The sequence below is a fragment of the Mizuhopecten yessoensis genome, unplaced genomic scaffold, assembly GCF_002113885.1.
Source record: "Mizuhopecten yessoensis strain PY_sf001 unplaced genomic scaffold, ASM211388v2 scaffold10631, whole genome shotgun sequence".
NCBI lineage: Eukaryota > Metazoa > Mollusca > Bivalvia > Pectinida > Pectinidae > Mizuhopecten > Mizuhopecten yessoensis.
The window spans coordinates 48502-55350 of NW_018408643.1; the positions used below are offsets into that span (position 1 = coordinate 48502).

Genomic DNA, 6849 nt, shown 5'->3' on the forward strand with positions numbered 1-6849 from the left:
ACTTGAATGGGGGTGTTTCGATGAAAGAGATTGATAACTTTTGGTCAAAATGAAGGAGGGTTTACAGCTATGCGTTAATAAAAGTAAAAGTATTAAAATTGATAACACAAACATCCAATTCATGGAGGATTAATGAATGTTTTATTACATAGCACTAATGTCATCCTTTCTCTCAGCAATCTGTACATATATCAAAATAGATTCATCAATTATTTTAACAAGTGGGGTACAGTCCTTCATATAACACGCTTTGTTCTCTCGACTGGGAGTAAAATTACAACAGAGACTGCTGACCTTTGAACTTTACCAGAGACTGCTGACCTTTGAACTTTGTATTGTTTCAAAGTTTAAAAGTGTAAAAAAAAACATAATTTATCCCGGTTCATATCATATAAATATTGCTATAATTAATGTTTTTTTCCTGATCACAAAAATTTCATTGATTCTACCTAAATAAATGTCCCTTTATAAACACGTGCCTGATATGTACACAACAATGATTATGACAATTGTGTAATGGGTTTCTGATTTGTGTGCATTTTACATATAACTATGTCAATCAGGTTTACCAACTGAAAAAAAAATTCAATCGAAAAACAAATATATTAAATTTTCAATATTGACCAAGTTCTATAATACGGTCAACAACTCTCCACATGAAAGTAAGCCAATTAAATATGAAAATTGACCATAAATGTCAGTACAACTAATAATACAGGATTATTTTAATAAATTATATGTGTATATACACTGACCGTCTACAGTTACAGGCCTTCTATAAACCTCTTTATCACAGATATTGTTTAAATGTTATAAACACAGATGACTAGGCTACACATGGTAAAGGCCGACAATATCTTAAACGATTCTGAAACAAAAATATTTAACCACCTTAAACTATAAAAGATCCTTCAACAAACGTAACTTTCAGAGCAATAACTAATTTCAGACAAAGTTGTTAAAAACAGACAACAAATAAATCAGTTTCTTCCTAGAGAATTTGTCTGAATGACTTTCAAAGTATCATTGTATGTGTCCATTTCAGAAAACAACATTATTTACATGAAGGATAGACTTAAAATTTTGTTCTTATAAATAAAACAATTTGATAAGACTTCATAAAACATTCCTTTCCGACTACAATCAGAAGCCTGAATAACAACTATGTTTAGGACAACCTCTTCACCTCATTCACCCCTGAAATTTCATGATGAACTTTTCCAACCTTTAAATTAGAGGAGTTCACATGTGTCTTCAGGGGTGAATGAGTTAAATTAAATATTAAATTTTCTCAAAATGAAATATTTGAAATTGCCATATAAAGCTACCAATATTGACCAATTTCTGTTTCTCTCTATTTTCCCCATACAATCAGGGATGTATTGACTATTCTTAAACAAAAATTTAAGAATAATGTTTTTCTGAATGTTCTCTCTTTATGGAAATATTTTTTGGTACAGTAATTAAATATCATGGACTTGGTGAACAGATAACACAAGAATGCATATTTTGGTAGTATTTGGCTTAATTTTAACAGTATACTGGGGCTTCACACCATAACAAATTCATACTGTATCCTATATACTGTAATCCAACTACCAAGTACCCAGTCCAATATAAACACCCCTATGTCCTTTTCCTGGTGCAAGCTCCACTTCCCTTCCCCATACACTATATACGAACTGTCCCCTTACTGTAGTCCACCTAACAAGTACCCAGTCTAATATAAACACCCCTTTGTCCTTTTCCTGGTGCAAGCTCCGCTTCCCTTCCCCATACACTATATACGAACTGTCCCCTTACTGTAATCCACCTAAAAAGTACCCAGTCCAATATAAACACCCCTTTGTCCTTTTCCTGGTGCAAGCTCCACTTCCCTTCCCCATACACTATATACGAACTGTCCCCTTACTGTAATCCCCCTAACAAGTACCCAGTCCAATATAAACACCCCTTTGTCCTTTTTCTGGTGCAAGCTCCGCTTCCCTTCACCATACACTATATCCGAACTGTCCCCTTACTGTAATCCACCTAACAAGTACCTAGTCCAATATAAACACCTCTGTCCTTTTCCTGGTGCAAGCTTCACTTCCCTTTACCATACACTATATACGAACTGTCCCCTTACTGTAATCCACCTAACAAGAACCCAGTCCAATATAAACACCCCTTTGTCCTTTTCCTGGTGCAAGCTCCGCTTCCCTTCCCCATACACTATATACGAACTGTCCCCTTACTGTAATCCACCTAAAAAGTACCCAGTCCAATATAAACACCCCTTTGTCCTTTTCCTGGTGCAAGCTCCGCTTCCCTTCACCATACACTATATCCGAACTGTCCCCTTACTGTAATCCACCTAACAAGAACCCAGTCCAATATAAACACCCCTTTGTCCTTTTCCTGGTGCAAGCTCCGCTTCCCTTCACCATACATTGTGTAATTTACTGATATGAAATAAAATAAATCTACTAGACATATGTTTACTATTATCAATAAAAATTAACTTAGGTGACGTAAGAAATATTATTATTGACATATGGACAAATTTGTTCAGAACTCATTTTGCTTTTTAATAGACATACATTGTCTATAAGAAGTCCCAATTCAAATTTGAAGTCATTCTTTAAATTTCCTATTTCAATAAGATAAAAGTCTGCTTGCTGGTACTACCCTTTATCAGTACTTTCATACATCTCTCATGTTTTGTCCTCCTTCTATAAGACATTATCATTGATTCAGTCTGATTTATATTTGCATAATATATACTCTCAAATTAAAGGGCAAAACTTATTCTTCAAGAAATAACATTTCCTGTGTCCATAGGTGACATCTCCTGTGTCAATAGGTGACATTTCCAGTGCGCTATACAAGTTGAGTGATATGGGTAGTTTGTCCAAAATACACAGAAATTTGTAAAACTACTTATGACTGGTTCAGCAACGAAAGCAGTAACTCTATGGATCTCAACGACTCACTTCACAAAGCCTCCAGATACACGAGGAGAACAGAGAATATAACACATTTCTCAAATTCTGGGACAAAGCAAATGTATAAAATCTTCTCAATTAAATACACTCAACAATGATAAAAATAATTCAGTTACGCAAAAGATGTTAAAGTTTTTGAAAAATTGATCCTCTGTGTAAAAATATAAACTGAACACTAAGATTATCAATCAAAACATCAATGATTCAGAAAATTAGTATATACACAGAAAAACTATGATTTGGAAAGCTCATCATTAAGTTGTTTATATCTTACAAATGACATTGCGAGAGTAAAATAGTTTGCATAAGAGAAAAAATACTGGACAGACTTGTTTAAACCAGTGCATGCATGAATAACCGTCACTTCAAAACATAACAAGATTATTTTGTAAATATAATCGCACCTCATACATATACATGTATATTAATACATATAATATCATACCATTACCATGATTAACAGTTAATGTGCATCAAAGGTAAAGGTCAGTGACCCTGATGTCGATACAGTCAAGGTCAGTGACCCTGATGTTGATACAGTCAAGGTCAGTGACCCTGATGTTGATACAGTCAAGGTCAGTGACCCTGACGTTGATACAGTCAAGGTTAGTGACCCTGATGTTGATACAGTCAAGGTCTGTGACCCTGATGTTGATAAAGTCAAGGTCAGTGACCCTGATGTCGATACAGTCAAGGTCAGTGACCCTGATGTTGATACAGTCAAGGTCAGTTACCCTGATGTTGATACAGTCAAGGTCAGTGACCCTGATGTGGATTACACAGTAAATGTGTATTGTATAAAAACATGTACACTGACTTATAATGGTGGTATAAACAAACAACTTGAGATACAATGTAAACAACTGATCTCCCCAATATTACAATGAAACTCGGCTGAAAACAACAAATCGCGAAGCGGGTGGAAATTGAAAATGACTGACAACTCTACGGCCCTTCACCCAAAGAGAAGATTCTGGCGAGGTCAAAACAACAAAATGATTTGGTGGCAGAAGGCTGCCTTTCAAAAACAAGTGACCATACCCAGGGTTTTTGCCTGGTGTTTATAGGGTCTGGTACGGGGACCCATTCCCAATTGGAAAATGACATTTTCTTAATATCTGTGTTTATTTTCAAAATTGGATTCCAGTCGAAAAAAGGCGCAATGTTCAAAGTATTACCATCCATGAAGGAGCATCTAAAATACAATTTTTGCCAAATGCTGATGATATTTTCCCAATTCCTGCTCAAGGGCCCTTTCCCAAAATAGCAAAAACCGTGATACCGACAACCAATAGTCTTTACTTTAAACACAACTGTTTAATTACTAATAAAATGCTTCCGAACCTTGGAAACTGAAAGATTTAACTCGAGAAAAAAAATAAGCTTAATGACTCAGGAATTACTGAAATCTAACCCTTCACCTTAGACCAATGTGTAATGTATCCTGACCGACACGCAAACAAAATCACTAGTCAATAGTTCCTCGGTAAACCCCTCATGATAGATAAAAAAATCACAAACTTCACCATTTGTTAAAAATTGAGTCATGGTAAAATGAAACACATTTAACTCATATTATTGAAAAATTACGAAACAGATCACATCAATAAATATTGTACAAATATTAACATGCAGCAAAATTTATTGACACAGAAAATATTCAGAGAAAAAATTCAACAGAATGATAGAATAATTAAAAAATCAACTTAAAAACTTGCAAAGCATGAACTGACATTGCCCTGCGTTCAGCCACAAGTCTTATCAAGGAAATGTTAAGTTATGAGAAAGTTCCTCTGGACTTTTCGTTGTATTACAGTAAAACATATATTCATATAGGACACACACTGATGAAACAGATTTAGTAACAGTTAGTTGTGAGATACTCAATCCCGAGGACTACCCGCTGTCCTATTGACAGTGACTTGTAAAGCGCAGGTTTTCATGACATCACTTCAAAACCCGCTATGAAATGAGTACTTTGTATAGTTAAATTAAATATCAATAAATGAGAATCACTTCCAAGATATCTATTTCATGAAAATTATCACCGAAAGTAAAACTAGCTTAACTTCACCACATCAGGTGTTTAGTTTAATAACGATACCAATTAGGATAACACAACTTATTACTTATTTAATTTAACCCTTTCACCACTGTAGACTATAATGGACTCATCCAGATCAATGCATGGTAGAGTTTACTTAAGTTACATAGAGGTAAAAAAGGTTAAGTATATTGTGAATAAGGAGGGTTTTCAACTAATATGACTTTGAGTTGGGGAGGGTTAATGACTCATTTGAGTAAAAAATATGACTCGTGAGCAGAGATATTCTACTCCTGAGATGTTTCAGTACGCTGGGGTACATAACATTTTAGTTTGGTTTAGGTTTAAATCCTTTGAATCAACTAAGGTCATATAATTAGGATTTATATAAATGGAGTAAAGACGACAATGACTCATCTAGCTCATCTGAATTTGAGATTGTATTAAATTTCCATTAAAGGGACAAATAAGAGCTTGTCTGAGTTTCAGTTAACTATGCTCTACTGTAACACATTTTCCCCATCTCAATTTCACAAAATAAAGACTTTTTCAAATCTTTCACATAAATATGAAAATTAATTTGCAGGCGAGTGTGTACAGTTAATAGCATTTTTATGTTCAAATCAAGTTAACATGAAAACATGTGATTCTACACGTCAAGNTACAAGTCAATTGTTACTGTAGTACAAGTACTAACTAGTAAGCCAGATAAGAGTCTATTCTTAGAACCCTTAGTTTGGAATACAAAATATTCTAATATCATCCAAACTATGTCTTTCAATTGATTTTTAAGTACCTTTAGTTAACTTAATACAAAATATTTTAATATCATCAAAACAATAGATTTCAACATACTTAAGTAAGGTCATTTTTGTTTCCCATGTAAAGATATTAACCTCATTTAATGAAAAGCTAGGACACAATTTTGAAATACATCAGCATCTTTTAAAGCTAAAAAGATTTTCCTGCATTGATTCAATCAGCATTCATGGAAATTTTCTTTTAAAATGTTATTTTTTTCATATTAATAAAGATATATAAATGACTCCGACAGGGAAAACATTTTTTATAAATATGTATTGTGAATGGATGATTATTTCAAAATTAGGAAATAATGAATTCTTAATGTTTTCTTAACTATGTTGGGATATTCCTGAGCATGTGTTATGACGGAGTTATTGCCCTTTCACATCAACCTTACACTTTAGCATTTATACAGATATGATCGAAATAATATCACAAATAAAATTAATAAATAATTTTCACTACTTAAATGATTTAAAAATCAATAAAATATCAAAATTTTAAGACAAATAAAAACTAATTTGTCTTCATTCACTGAAGATTCACCTTTCATACACTTGTAACAAACATACACATTTGTTTAGACATTTAACATATGGCGTACTGCGAAATCACTTATTTTCGTGAGGTTTTCAATTTTGTTGATTTTGTGGGTAATCTTCATCCACGAGATTCATAGGTCTATGAAGTAATTACATGTTTGATATAAAGCATTTCTCCATTTGATTGGGTACTCATAACCCATGAACCCATGTACCCACAAAATGGCATTTTGTAGGGAACCACAAAGTTATGGACGAATGAAAATATCTGATTTCACAGTACATCATGCTATTTACAGGGTTTAGTTATCACAACAAGGCAACCCTTCACATTGTAATGTTACAGTGTAATACCTCAAATACTACTAACACTAAACACATTGTGTTTATGTATGTTATACAGGCCGGTAACACTACATCTACCATACAGTGGTGATATTTACTGTATAGTGGTGATATTTACTGTATAGTG

The 6849-nt window shown here is 33.5% G+C and overlaps 1 long non-coding RNA gene across 1 annotated transcript; it reads right to left on the bottom strand.

Annotated features, from left to right (window-relative positions):
• Positions 1-118: 118 nt before the first annotated feature.
• LOC110461512 lies at positions 119-4552 on the bottom strand. The gene is made up of 2 exons (XR_002464140.1): positions 2032-4552; positions 119-1595 (listed from the first exon to the last, which is right to left on the bottom strand). It is a non-coding gene; the product is annotated as an uncharacterized LOC110461512 (long non-coding RNA).
• Between the last annotated feature and the right edge of the window lie 2297 nt (positions 4553-6849).